The 15917-nt window shown below is 42.3% G+C and overlaps 1 protein-coding gene across 1 annotated transcript in view; it reads right to left on the bottom strand.

Annotated features, from left to right (window-relative positions):
* sema3b (sema domain, immunoglobulin domain (Ig), short basic domain, secreted, (semaphorin) 3B) overlaps positions 1–10314 on the bottom strand; it is a 68236-nt gene extending 57922 nt beyond the window's left edge. Inside the window, exons 1-2 of the mRNA XM_064298192.1 lie at positions 10172–10314; positions 9371–9523 (exon numbers count right to left, since the gene is read on the bottom strand). The gene's annotated coding sequence lies outside the window, so the exon portion shown is untranslated. The remainder of the gene's footprint in view (positions 1–9370; positions 9524–10171) is intronic.
* Positions 10315–15917: the final 5603 nt, after the last annotated feature.

Below are 15917 nucleotides of genomic sequence, written 5' to 3'. Positions count from 1 at the left end.
GCACACACACACGCACGCACACACACACACACACACGCACACACACGCACGCACACACACACACACCCACACGCACGCACACACATACACACACCCACACGCACACACACCCATACACGCACGCACACACCACACACACACACACCCATACACGCACGCACACACCCACACACACACACACCCATAACACGCACACACACAAACGCACACACACACACACACGCACACACACACACGCACACAAACGTACACACACACAGACACGCACACATACATGCACACGAACGCACACACACACACACACGCACACACACACACACACACACATCTTTATCTGCATCTGTGCTAGCAAATGCACATACACCACGTCAGCATCTATACACACACAGAAAAACACACTGACACACACACACACACACACACCACATCATCTGTGTACACAAGTGTACACACAGCATCTCTTTCTCTGTGTGTATACACACACGTATACACATACTCTGTGCACAGTAGATTAGATTCATTTACACACATAATGTATGTACTCGTTTAAACCACACAAGCACACAAACACATTGCAGCGATACAGTGCTGTATGTGGATGGACAGAAAACAAGCTGAATGAGGAGAGTTGGTGGAGAGTATAAGCAGAAGGGTTTCCCCTAAAGACTGTGGCTAAACCATTAGCACCGGGACCAGAAAACACGTTGACACATAAGCATAACAAAACAAATCCCTGATTGACAGATGGACGGAGGCAGCAGGCAGGTGCCGGGCCCTTGAAGACAGATTCACAATAGATAATACATGGAGGAACCGAAGCATGGACATGAGCCGTGGCAGTCTGCTCTCTTGGTTTGCTCTGACAGCCATTTCCTTTGAAGCCATGTTGCCTTGGTGCACGCTTGCAGGTTCAAATGACTGCACAGGTAGTAGGAACAGGACCATAACTGAATCTACCACAAAACTAGTGTCCAGAATTCGGTACAGCCCTCACTGACAACCAAAGTGCTGTGAAGTCTGGAACACCGGGCTCTTGTAACACAAGTGCCCACAGAAAACATTGCCGAAGAGGGTGTGATTGAGCTGGCTCACTGTGGACTCACTATAAAGGGCACGACATGCTAACATAACCATGAGTATCTGCACCAGAACATCGGCCAAAACAAACAAACCCAATCAATCAAAGGGAACCGCTCACTTAAATCTCAGACTGGCAAACAAGCACAGGTGCGCCAGTTTTGACACCTGCTTACACTTTTTCTGTCCAGGTCAGTCCTGTTAGGGTTTTATAATTCCAGGATTGTCAGAATGAGCAAATACAGTATGTGGCAAGATGACTGTCAAAGGCAGATGTGATGGTGGAGAGCTGATCAGCCCTGCAGTCTTCAACTGTTCATCGCAGCCTCGAAAAATGTGCACCTTCTCAGAAAGCTAGGAAATACCATTCTTTGCTTTATGTGCTTCATGTCAAACATTTTCAAGTTATTTTCAATGAGATTGCATATCTTTGCTTCATTAGTACATCACATGTATAAATCTCCATATGTATTGAAGCGATTCTGGTTAGGTGCCTAGCTCTAGCTTCAGTGGCCCACTGAGGAAATGCACTACTGGATTGCAAACCCTTTTCCTGTAATACTACTCCACACCACCACCTGATGGGCAGAGTATTGGAGTACTTTCATCCCCCACACCCCTCAATTCACCACCTGCCCCCAACCCCCACCATCCTAGCGAGGATTATATGTTACAGAAGAAATCCGTCACGTCTCAAGTAATTCTGAAATCCTTTGCATTTAAATCGGCGTAATCTTCCTAAAAAGACTGCTGAGAATGAGGAGCAGGGGAATGCGAGGGAGGAGGGTGGGAGGGTGAGGGCGGTGCTCAGGTTTTAGTGGACCGATGTAAGTGGTTTGATGCCGTGTGGCCGGCGTGGTCCAATGGGAGAAGGGGACGCCACTTTACACTGCGGTCACACTGTGGTCATTCTGCGGAGCTGAAGAAGGGGGGCCAGGGTAAGGGCTGATGGGGGTGTGATACTTTAACAATCTGCCGGGTGTGCATAAAGAAGCACAAATGAGCTTGCTTATTATTATCGGCTTAGGAGAATAGTTCAACAAATAGTTTTCATTTACCGGAGTCACAGGCTTTCAGTTTTTTTCAGAGTGTACAGCACCCAGGGCAAAAAGCATGACAGATCATTGGCATCAGCCAGGGAACTGGATGTGCGGTGAAAATGTTGCCAGTGGGAATCGTACCTCACTGCTGCTGTGACCTATTTAACCTAAATTGTGTTCTTTTCAGCTGTAGAATTCAACAAAATGTGAGCTCTGTAAAGGTTTCAATGAATGAGGCCATCTGCTCAGCAGCATGACAATGTAAAGATTTAAACTTACTTTTCCTTCCATATTTATTATGTGCGCCAAGATCCTTGAGACCAACATGTGATCCATATGACATCTGCGAAGCACGCAGCGGGAGAAGCAGCTCCCGACTGTGTTGTTAGGAAGTACCCACTAGCGCCTATTCACTAGACCTTCCTGTGCAAGAGCAGGGCTGCGTCTCAGAGAACCAGCTGGAAACCTGGCTGCATTTAAGGCTGTTCATTAGCGAGCATTCAAATCCCGCCCAAAATAGACATGGTCATGTGTCATGGTCAAATGTTCAAATGATTGTTCGTACTGCACAGTTTTTCATAAAGAAAGCGCAATTATCTAGAGGAGATATTTAAAGGGCCAAATTTCTGTAGTATGAGATGGTGCATTGGATTAACAATAAGTCATGTTTGGCTTTTGCCAGGATACATGAGAACAACACATTTTCCACTACATCTGACACAGTTTTGTTTATGCATAATATATTTTCTTGATTTGGCTCTGTACTCCATAATTTTAGATTTGTAATCAAACAATTCACATGTGGTTAAAATGCACATTCTCAGCTTGAGCCATTATGAGGCTGAGAAATAAGAAATAAAACAGTCAGCGACATAGTCCAAGCCTTGGCTAACCATAATCAATTGTTTGGAACATCATTAAGGACAAAGGGAGCTTTATTCTTGCCAATTTAATTGTCATGTAGCCTATATCATCTGTGGATTTACAAAATACAAAGAAGGTAAGGACCCCCCAAGCTTGTTTTGCCACCAAACAGGTTAAAAAATAAGGAACTGTTGTCGGTAAAACATTAGCATCATTGGCATCATAAAATAGATTATAGATATAGAACCGTGAGTTTTAACACTTTCAATCGGTGTATTGTGTGACCAGATTGATTGAGAATTTCACCATAAAAAAAAGAATGAATGAATGAATGGAAATAAACCCGCTCAGACCGGTGTAACTTAAGCGATTAACCACAATGGACTTATTACAGATTATGGAGTGTAGAGCAACATCAAGAAAAATTATGTCTACATTGCCAACATTATGGAGCTCACTTTTCATACGTTTCCATATGTAGTTGCCATTTGTGACACCGCTTCATATTCAAGTATTAAATGGAAATAGTCCAAAATCACAGATCTGTGACGTGTGTGCCTCAGTACAGAAATCAATAAGTAAACAACCAATCTCATGGTCATGTGGTGACACCTGAAGAGAGACAGAGCACCTGAGCCATTTGGGACAGCTAGACTAATGACAAAAGGAGGAATGAGAAAAATGAGAGAATCACTGCCATACCGTGGCAGATTTATGACTCATGATTTATGGAAAACCCAGGGACCAGGAAAACAATTTATCCCACTGAGATAGGAATAGTGAGATACACAAGGCATTGTGCAGTAAATGATGTCTGTGAGAATCATCAAGGACATTCCAATTGATTACGTTTTTTATTTTTACAAAAAAAAGAAGAAAAAAAAAGACATCAAAAAACACCACATGCTACTCTAGCTTCAGATCTGTCAAATCCAAGAAAAGCACTAAAAACATGTTTAGTTATCTCTGCTCTCTTTCTCTACACATTCTCCAGGGTTCTATATGTCTTATATCACAGCTTGATCAGATGTGTTTCACATAGTATGAACTAACTACACATAAATATCACACACCCACACACACACACACACACACACACACACAGGTCCGCACACAGGTTCATGCACACGTTGAGTCCAATTCACAGATATCCATGTACCATAAACACATACAGAGCCCAGGAAGTGTAGCAGATAGCAAATATAAAATAAAAGACTTTTACAAACCAACCCATTCAATTTCCAACAGGTGTGCTGGCTGCAAACAAAGCATGCCTTTCATTTTTCTACATGAGTGGGAGGTGCACACACATACCTGTAGAAATGCAGACACACACACACTTGTGTGCACACAAACACACAAACACTTATGAGGCATATGCCTTTTTAATCAAAGCAAATCAATCTGTCAACAGCTCTTCGCTTTGTAAGCTTCCCTGAACAGAAAGGCCTTTATAGTTGTCTCTGAACATGACCAAACAACTCCACCATCCATCATGCCAGGGTGACAAATAAAGTGGTGCGTTTTAAAAAGTGCTGCACCTTGACTGCGTCCTTCAATCTCTGTGCCACACCTGTGCAGGGCGTGCGGCACGCAGCCAATAAATCAATCCGTACATTGGAATTATGACATACTGTACTCCACAAAGTGTCAGGGCAGGGCACACGTTAGGCATGAGGCAAAACACAGACCACACCCCTATAAAGAAAGATGTCACAAACTTTGCCGCAGGCGTTTCCTCTTAGGGGATCATCAAACAAAAAAGAAAATACCTGTTTACATTGCATAATATATAGGTCCCCAAAATGGGGATAAAAAGGGTGGCAATTCCTATGTGTTTCACCCCATATGGATGCAAATACCCGCAGATTAAAGCAGACAGTCTGCCCTTTAACATCATATTCATTGTCCCATTTAAAATCCAATATTCTGGAGTACAGAGCCAAAACAACCAAAATTGTGCCACAGACTGCGCTGTATATGGTATATATAGATATGGTCCCCTATATATCTATAAAATATCTATATGTAGTATATATGCCATTAATAACTGGGTCAAGGTCTACATTTCACACAGAGCAGTTAGATGAATGAATAAAAGCAGTGTGGGGAAACAGAATACAGGTTCTGTAGCTTTAAGAATCATCTGTGGTGGGGTGGAAGAGGGGCCGGAATTAATCTCAGGGGTTGGGAACAGTGTCTTATGGTAAACAAGTGTAGAATTCAGCATTGTCCACATTCTGATCCACAGATTGTAATCAAGGCTTCCAGCTGTCCCCGGGGGTGCAAGGGGTACAGTGTACTGCAAGATGGGGCCCTGGCTCTCAAGATACAGATAAGAAAAACACAAAATTCAGCAATACTTACAGTAATTAATAATTATCTGACATTTCTCACAGCTCCTCTTGGTAAGGACGGGCAGTCTCTGTGACGACTGAACTGTTTTATTTTCTCTCCTGGGTGAGATATCAGGTGTTATGACTGAGGCTACGCTTGTTTTTGGGTTCTGTCTGGACTGTGGTAAGAATGCCAGGGGCAGGGTTCAGAGCCTTTATCTATCTGAGTGCAGAATGCGTGTGTCTTTCTCCGGGAGTGCTCTCCCTTTGTGGGACGTCTCTGTGTCCCAGCGGCTCTCTGTTGAATGGTTAATAACCAGCCTGCTCTGAGTCAAGCCCAGACAGATCCCTCTGACTGAGAGCATGGTTCACTGGGACACGACTCTCCTGTCAGCCTCAGCTCCACACCCAATTTAGCCTTACAGACTCGGTCACCTCCTATGTAAACAGACACACCTGTTGCTGCTGCTAACAATTCTTTTTAGATGCTGTTTACAAAGAAGGCAAAAGAAAAAAAAAGGACCTCCCGTCCCCCTCCAAATCACGAAATGAAGAAATTCATGATGAATTACCTGCTTTGGTTTTGACCCAGATGTCCTCCCCAACCCCTTTCACTCTGTATTTGCTCTCATGACTTTTTTCTTTTTCAGTGTCATGCATCTCACTTTTACTCTGCCAGGTGTCCATTGGAAGTCCCCTCTTTGAAACCCTCTCTTTTTGTGTCCAGCTCATACCTTTTCTTCAGCTCTCTCCTGATCTGAAACTGCTATGTACTGATTTCTTTCATCCTGTATCTCCATCTCCTTCCTTTGTGTAACTTGAGAAATAACTTGACAGCCCAAGGTAGTATTTAGTGAGGAGGGCACAATGACCCACATTTGTGTTTATGAGCATCTACCCGGCCGTCACAGTGTCAGAAGAAAGTAGAACTTTTTGGGGAGTGGGATGGAGGGAAATGCCTTTTGGTAAATGGGAAATGTTAAAGGCCTACCAACTTTTGGGTTCAAGAATTGGAGCATATACTGTATTTTACATCTTTCACAGTTCCTACGACAGTCATCATTTACAGGGTCATTAATAATAATAATAATAATAATAATAATAATAATAATAATAATAACAGTGGATGAAGCACTTCAGCCAGCAACACTTGTAGAGCCCACCTCACTCATATTCCTATTGCTATATTTTGATATGTATTTAGAAGTCTGCCTCTGAGCTTTGTGGCTGGGGGGATTTGAAGCAATGCCACCCCTGACGTCACGGAAAACGAATGCCAGCCAGGAGGGGTAAGGCGAGGGGCTGTTCTGATCCCTGGACAGAGAGCCACTCAGGAGACACAGCACATCTGGGTTTCATGAATAATAAACGCAGGAGAGCGGAGCGACAGCGGAACATGCCTTGGGATGTTTTGTTTTTAAAAGAATGACCCTGTGCACGCGCGTCCTTATCGATGGAGGCAGGACAGGGCAGCGTCCAAAATCCCAGACATCTTCCTTCGCTCTGCACTGATTCGTCCTGCTTACCAGTTTCACGGTTCAGGTTCTGGATGTCCTCAACAGAACTAAGACAGATGAATAATGCATTGAGGAGAGTTAATAACTTCTCATAAACTCTTCACCAGTGTTGCATCCATGGTGCCAGAATGCTAGGCCTGCAGCACACGCATAAGTTCCACATGGGCCTCCATTATTAATTGGCAGGAGTTTAAAGTTTGCCTATTGGTTTATGAAAGAAAGCAAATGATGATACATTAAAACTTCCCAGAAATGCTAAACCTAAAGTAGGTTGGGGGTTGATTATTTCTTTTTTTTGTGGTTTGTGATGGTCTGGACATCCCTTTTTGCTTATGTGCATACATGTGCATTTTGTGAGCACAGACCCATTCCTTTAGCTTACAATGCGTCACTAAATCCAATTTACGATCATAAACCACGATGGATAATGTATTGAAATGCTCTACATTTTATTATGGATTTTCTGAAATACTGTTGACAGCTAAATACCACCAAAAAAGATCTCACATTTTTTCAGATTCAAGGCAAGGAAGGAACATTCATTTCATTTTGTTGATAGTTGCATGTACATTAAGTGCAAACACGTATGTACACACATACACATACACACACACACGCACACAAAGCACAACCATATATAAAACAAAATGACTCACTGCTTTGAATTGATTCTGGAAGAAACAAAACTGTTTCTGAGAAAATGCTTCCTAGATGAGGCAGGTCCAAGACCTCCAGATGTTGAAAGACAAACAGAGAGAGAGAGAAGGAGAAACGTCCATCTCAGTCATCCCCTCAGTCAGCTACATTTGAGCCTCTCCACAAAAAAGCAAAGCAGCTTCAAGTCACCCTAACTGCCAATTACAAGCAACTAAATTATGAAGCAATTCAATGGAACCAATTTGCAACAATTGCACAAAATCCACTGCCAAATTATATCTGCACCATCAGATACAAAACAAAGACAGGAGTCTTTCCTGCCAAGAGCAGAAGCCTGAAAAGCTAGGACGTCTTGAAAACCCCCCCCTAAAAATAGCAACTCGTCCATGTGAGACGTAAAACAAACAAGCCAGTATAATTGCTCATGTTAAACTATGCATTTCAAAATGAGTTTTCATTCACTTGATGCTTCCTCAATGCACATTCTGTGATATAAATCAGTGTGCTGGTAGCTGTGCAAGAGGAATGCACGGGTACTTAATATGATGATAATGTAATAATAGTAACTATTCCAACAAAAACTAGGGGAATGAAGTAGATCCACAGGAGGGACAGACATATGGAAACCATGGAAAAGGTTTTTCAAGCTTTACAGCATTGCTGTTGAATTAGGCTAATAATACACCTACCATACACCGACGATGTTTATCTGTATCTCATTCATTCAGTCTGGATTTTGTAAACCCAGCTCCTCTTATATTTAGGGCTGGTCTGGCAGTGTGCAGGCATAGTGGTACATGTGACACAAGCATGATATGAAAGGGTTGCATGTTGAGTGTTATGAAGCAATACTTATGTATGTCCAAAAATATTTAAAAAGAAAACTATTTAGGGGAAATGGAAATGATATCACAGGAATTATTTGCACAAGTAGTGCCAAATATCTACCCCAAACAGATGCTTCTGGCAGAGATTGATAAATCTGACCATGACCACCTGGCCCACTGACCGCTGTACTGTTTGTGTACATATGCTGTGCAGAATGTGTAGACTGATCCCACTACATAAGGCATCTCAATTATGCAAGATCACAAATATGTGATTAAAATGTTTTTAACTGAACATTCTAATGCTGATGTAACAGTCACTGCTGGTAATAGAAAGCAATGGTGTTCTAGAATACTTGGAATTTTTTTTTTTTTTTTTTAAACATTCCAAAAAATGTATTCTTCAAAAGTGTGGAAGCTTTCAGCCCAACCCACATCATACACACATGCACACAGCTGCGCCTCCAGTGTGATACACTCTCATTTCTTCTCTATTGTTCCATCTCTTTCAATCTTTCTCTTTTCTCTCTCCTTTAGAAGGTCCAATTAATGCCCTTTCCCATTTTTTAAAAATATATTTGCACACAACAGGCTGTTGTTCAATTTAGGGGGATTAAATAAATCATACGCTGGGCTTCTCAGAGGTGGGAACCATTTGTGTTCACACTGCAGACAAAAGGATGTGAATGCCTGGAAAATAGACTATATGCCAGAATACTCATTATTTGTTTTGTACATCAGCATTTGAATTTCTGCACAATTTGTATATGATAAAACAATGAATAAAAAGTAATAGCTATGCAGCTACCTTAAATTTTATGTCTAAGGTATTGAAAATAATGCATACCAGTAGCACAGATCAACATTGTCAGTATTGCTCTAATTTAATTTAATTTAAAAGTGAAATGCAAAAAAATAGCACAGTACCTTATTTTTCTTGCCACACACTCTCAAAACTCCCCCTGCCCCAACATTTAAAGAATATTCTGGTCCAAAATCAACACTATGTCCAAAGCTGTATTAGAGGTCTCAGGAACACAACCCAGAGTTACCTTGAAACAGGATCCAGTGGCGTGGGATCCAAACCCCTCACAGCTCCAAGGGGGCAATTGAGTCAAATTACCCCAATGAGTGAAACAAAAACACTGAGGAAGTCAGAAGTCTTCCAAGTTCAGGAGAAACCCCATGGGGACCAGGGGGTAACACTAGGAATGAAAAGAAAATAATTTAGATAATAGTTTAAAAATAGAAATAAAAATAAATGAATTAATTAAAGTAAAGAAAAACATACACACATATCACTCTTCATCTAAACCAGAAATCAGTGATTTAATGAAGCATTATTATAGTATTAAGGAAACCAGTTCTAATCAAGTACTACGTGTATGAATCATTACAGGGCCTTATTCTACCTGCTCTTAGGCTTAATAGTTCTTGTGAAAAACAAATATTCCCTTTGTATGTTAAATAAACAGAAACCGCAATTTATGAATGAAAAAAAATCTCTATCCTCTCTTGCCAACTCCCAGGCAGCTGGAAATGTATAGACTGCTGGCCGTTTGCATTTACGATACTGTTAACTTCATTGCTGCATGAGGTACCGTGAAAAGCAAAGGTGAGCCAGAGACAAAAAACAAAACAAAACGCTGGCACTGGGCATGAACTTAGGAAGAGAACAATCACACTCATCGCCATGCCAACTCTTAATCTCTGTCTCTTTCGCTGCAGCTTGGGCTGGTTTATGTCATTTTTTTTCCATCTATCAACCATGGTAGACTATTGAGAAGCAAAGGGCAGACTCCATTTGAGCAGTGAGACTGAATGCTTCAAAGACCACCACCACAGGCACTCACCTGTTCATGCAGCCTTCCTTTTCTCTAAAAAAAAGTTTTTTATGAGCTGTTTTTTTGTTGTTGTCTGGATGGCCCCTCAAAGGTGCAAATGAGCCGTGCCAAAGAGGTCAGTTTGACCACAGCTCTGTCTGCTCTCCTGTGCAATGCCAGCTGCAGTAGCCCTGACCCTGGGCTGAGTCAGCGTTCTGGGCCACTGGCCGCTCAGGGGGGGCAGGGGGGGCAGCTATTTCCAGACACCACGTGCCACTGATCCCCTTATCAAGACGCTGTATGTTAATTAGGTGTTACCTGTCAACCTGTTAATCAGGGAAATAGAACAAGACAGAGAAGGGAAGAGAGAAGTGTTCCTGCTGTGCTCTGGTTTACAATAAATACACAAAAAGGAAGACAATCATTTGTTTATTTCTTCCTATAATACCTGCTGCCTCAGCTATTATGCACCGGGAGCATTATACATGCACTCCTCCAATTTACTTAATTCGGGCCAATGACTGTTTTTCCACACTACAGTCCACACGCTATAAAATATAACTGAAAGTGTAATACATCAATTGAGTATTAAGCTGTTATATCTCACTTTAAAAGGTTTCACTTCTAAAGACCAGTGAACACTTGAACAGATTGTTTCCTTACTGACGACCAAACCATTTGAGTAAACTGAACTGCAGATTACTATATAAGAGTGAGCAGAAATCAAATGAGAAAGGTATGAGTATCGCTCATTGAGGACAACTGGTGGCCACCAATGACATCATTAGGAGGAACTATTCATTTGAGGAAACCCAGCTGACTTAAACCAACCTTACCCCTGGAGGGACATGGCCAAATGTGTCCTTCCATTGCATACACCTAGCCATACTCCAATGACTCAGCCCAGGTTTGAACCTGCAATGCCTAGGCTATAAGGCCCATGTTTTCAACAACACACATAGTCCACGTTCCAGTATTTTTCATCCTAGACCCGTCAGCATCAGCAGACAAACACACAGTCACGTCGTCTCTCCAGCTTTTGCCTGAAGGTTGTTGTTTTGTTTTGTTTTTACAGAACATTACCACACCATGAGCTTAGAAAAATAATGGAGGGGTTTCATTAAGTTCAGATCAGCTCCTCCTTATTTGTCTTTTGGCTAAGTGCGTCAGTGTGTAATCCTGCGGTAATGAAAGACACACAGTTGTCTTCCATAAGCGCCGTCGAGGCTCCGCCCGAAGTGGCACTAACCCCATATAAACTCTCTGTGATAGAGGACAGAACCGAAGTAGGGCTGGGCCATTAAAGGCTTATGCTTTAACTCCTAGTAAGTGCAAAGTACTTTCCCCTGCAATAAAGACCTAATCTTTGCACACCGCTACAATACAGTCATTATGACAAGACTTGATTCCCACCAGTCCTGAGAAGAGAAAATGCCATACCATATTGAGGGCAGCCAGGCAATGGGGAAAGTTTTTGCTTAATTGTGCTGTTTGATACAGTAATATTCACCAGCATACAATGACAAGCGGTATAATGGCACTGAAAAAGTATGAGCTATTTTTTTAAAATAAATTTATCGTATTTTCTGTTTTCTCATTGAAAAGACTCCAGTCTGGTAACTCAAACCCACTGTGGCTCTGATTTGCAAAACACAAAAACAAAAAATTGTTACCCTGAAATGCTGATGAAATATATATAAAAACAAAAATATACGCAGATACACAAAAAAATAATTTTGCAAAAAATGTGATGGCACTATGTATTACTGCACACTTGTGCAAGCACAGAGGTGTACATGCAGGAGAAATGGGGCCTACAGAAGAGATAAGAGGATTGTGCTTCCTGGACAGAGTGCTTTCTTGAAAGCATGTCACTGGGTCTCAGTGTGTTTTGAGGACATGTCAAAAGGGCTCTCGCACAGGACAGAGCCTGTGTCGTGTGGTTAGAGTGAAGAAAGACATCGTGTTGCGCAGATAAAAGGAGCTGCCGGGACGGACAGTGCCGCGTTCTCCTCCTATATTTAGCCGCCAGATGAGCCAGCGGCGCTGCTCAAAGTGGCTGAAGAGTTGTGTTCCGGCACTCTCCGCGGCAGCCCGCCCTGAACAATGGCTCCGCTCGCGTACGCGGCGGATGTGAAGTCGAGTGAGGCGGGCCTCCCGCGCTCCCCTGCTCCCCGCGACTCGCCATCTGCATCTCCGTGGCGACCGCGCCAGCTGAGTTTAATTGCTGCCTCCTTCACCTCGACAGATAGCGCGCAAACTGTGCCATGACACGCCCTGTGGCCCAGACTGGTCACATGTGCAGATAAACAGAGAGAGATGGATGCGGCCTGTGCTTGGCCTGGCACGCTGCCCAAGCCCCCTCCTCCTAGACACGCTGCTCCAGAACGATAACTGTAAGAGCTGATACAGAAGGCGTATCAACCACCTCTGCAGCTCACGCTCCGAATGTCCTGAAGGCAAATGGTTAACGGGGTAACGTGAAAAACATAAAATGTGAGCCTGGGGAAAAAAAAGCAGAAATCCTTTGTTTCATTGGGTAGTAAAACAAAAACAGGACTGCTTTGTTTGTGGCTAACACTACAGAGAGAGGAAGAGTTCTTGTTAAATACGTCATTGTGCTTGCAAAGGATGTGCCCATAATACAACATCTCTTTGGTTTGTATGTGAGGCTAAGGACTGTGAAGGCCACTCATTTTACAATTATCACCGTTATAAACTTAGTAGACAACAGAACAGGTAAACAATTGGAATTTTTTGGGAAAGACAGCAAGGATGACAAAGAAAACTTTTGTGGATGAGGCAACATCATGGCTGCAGGTAGGAGGCTAAAAAGGCTCTTTTTCACATTTAAGTTTTAAATAATAGTATGTTTAAAAAAGAGACAAAACAAAGCCGTCATTCCAGGTGGTTCGTAATTCTACTCAACCCATCATGTAGTAAATATTGTGTAAAACAGAAGATGGAGCCCTGGAAACTAGTTCAGTTCTGGTAAATTATTAATTTAATTAGGAAACCGGCCAGATAAAATCCATCAACCCCACCCACTCACGCTACAGGCATGTTACACATTAACATTTCTGCTGAAGGACTCACAAAAGCATACCTATGGCTCAGCAATGCAGCAGGTCCTCAACCCATTCTATGTCACCAAAACCAATCATATACCCGTTTGAAATTCATCACTCCAAACCCTGCCACAAATCAAACCAGAACAGAGTAAATTCAATAAGAAAAACTTATTCCTCAAATTTCCTGTAATGAATGGCAGATGAAACTGCTCAAGCCCCAGTACGATGCACTGAAGATCCAGACCGTGAAAGATTAAGATGTACTATGACAAACCTGGTGTAGATAAAGATAAAGTGAGAACAGCAGGAAAAACCAAGGACAGGGTTCAAGCAAAACAAGCTCACCTCAGCTCATAAATCCTTTCTAAACCAAATGAAGGAATATGGATTAATTCAACTTACAAAGTAGAGCTGTTAAAGGTGCTCAATGCAGCAGTGCAGCAGCACAGTGTTGCAAGCAGCAGTTGATATTATGTAAATTCTTATGAGTACCAGACCTTTAGTGCCATCCATTTTGGGGAGTATGGAAAGAGCCATAAATACAAATATACAGTAGCATGGGGAGGACAGAACCAATTGGGAGAGGAATTTCATTAAGGATGTGACCTACACTGTCTCTACAAACATAAAGGCTGCGCCAGTACAAGTTTATTAGTCAATCTTTCTCAGTAGAAAAAAAATAAAATAAGTGACCTGTAAAACCAATAACATCTCAGGCATTTGACTTATGAAACAGTGTGCACTGCAAGGTGAGTCTTGCCTCCACTGTCAACAATGCTCCTATTGAAAATATATGGGCACTTTCCCGCACTCCCTTGCCTAGAGTCTCCACCTCACAGCTTGTGAATGTCAAGGCTCTGAGCTTGACCTCTGACCCCCTTCTCTGCTCAGGATTTATTGGCAGCTGTATATATCTGAAGCACCCTGAGGTCCAGATCCCCCACCCCACCCCCCTCCCCACTTCTTTGGCCCCTTGACCAAAGGTTCATCTCAAGACCAATTCATAGAGCAAGCTTATCTCCACACCCAAAGTTTCGACAAAAATATAAATATCCAAATCTCTCAATCTGAGCGGCTTGTTTGGCATACTGGACCGCAGCAAAATTAGCAGTATGTGAGAGGTCAGCGCTGTGGAGGGAAGTGCAGGTGAAAGTGGGGCCAAAGGAAAAGACTACAGTTGGCTCACCACCTCCCACCACTGGAACAGCATGTCCTCTTCCTCCTCCAGATCCCTCCCAGATGAGCGCACGCTCTCCTGCATAATAAGGGTGCTGTTCCATCTCTCCTCGTGCATTCGGGCCTCCACCTCCCCCACCCACTGTTTCCCCCTGTGGGAAAATAAAATTTCAGAATGAATGCTACTGTTATTTCAGTTGGAAGAACATGACGGAGTGGATCAAAATTGCATAAACGGCATGCTAGCGCACCCTGCTACATGTCATCTAGATGTTACTGAAGCAGACAGGTGGGTGCTGAGAAGCGTTGTGAGTACATCATCCTGTCGAGCACAGACACAGTAATCTTATCAGGGTAGGATGTTTAAAGCTTACTCAAAACACACAGAGGGAATCAGCGCCAACATACCGTAGAAGTAAAATCCCATAATGCAGTTAAACTGACCATCATGGGAAGGGAGCAAATAGCAAGGAAAAATGAACATACCAAATGGACAGAGGGAAAAGCTTGGAGACAAAGCTGATGATTCTTTTTTATTATTATTCTAAAATTTGGGATGGCCTTCAAAACAATTATCATGGTGAATAAGGCAGAACAATGAGGATTCTCATGCTCCTGTGATTGCTCTACTGTGAAAACTCCACTCCTCTTTAAAGCCCTTCCCTGTTCTCTTCTTTTCCTCTCCCTCTCCCTTCCCAAAGAGCCCTTACCGACCCACTCATCTGGGGACAGCAGATCCGCTGGCTTTCACTGCCCTTCTCAATTGCTTCTCTGAAACAACCAAAAAATTATTTAACAAGTATTTTAGTCTTATATTTAGACATTAAATCTGATTTCTATTACTTTTTTTGCTAAATAAGACAAAAAAGATGCCAATGAGGTGAGGCAGTTTTACTCATTTGAAGTTTTGACAATGGGGTAAGACGATATCACTTGTCAAACTAAAATTAACTTAAAACAGGCTCATGTGTTCTTGAGAAAAATATTTGATTTTAAGTCTCATTGTAAGACTAAATACTTACTGAGACAGAATTTTAAAAATTCATTACAGAACAAAAAAAAAAAAACTGAGACTGTTCAAACAGTCTGTTATAAGTAACGACAACGACAATAAAAACAGCTTTGCTCAGTTTAGCCTGTACTGATAAAGCCAGCCTGATGTAAGCTTTGAGCGTACAACAAACTGTACGTCACCTTGTGAAACACAAGGAAAACAAAAGGACATAGTAGACTGTTCCAAACAGGAATCTTTCTCCACTCCCCTACTACTTTATTTTTGACTGGCTACCAACAAATATAAAATGACCTCCAGGTCTAAGATCTTTCTGTTGCCCTGAATTAGTACATAACACTGCAGCCTTTACCCATCCGGTATTCTCTTACCTCTGATTAGCATGCTTGCTCAGAGAAATATGACCTGGCTACTTAAAATGCAAGTGCTAAACCCCATCACAAAAAAGCCTGGAGTAGGGCAAAGGCTCTTCTACATGAAATTATTTATAATTCAATACTTATCTTTCAGTGGTGGT

This window comes from Anguilla rostrata, chromosome 11 (assembly GCF_018555375.3).
Source record: "Anguilla rostrata isolate EN2019 chromosome 11, ASM1855537v3, whole genome shotgun sequence".
In the NCBI taxonomy this organism is placed as follows: Eukaryota; Metazoa; Chordata; class Actinopteri; order Anguilliformes; family Anguillidae; genus Anguilla; species Anguilla rostrata.
This window is presented reverse-complemented; position numbering and strand designations above follow the sequence as displayed.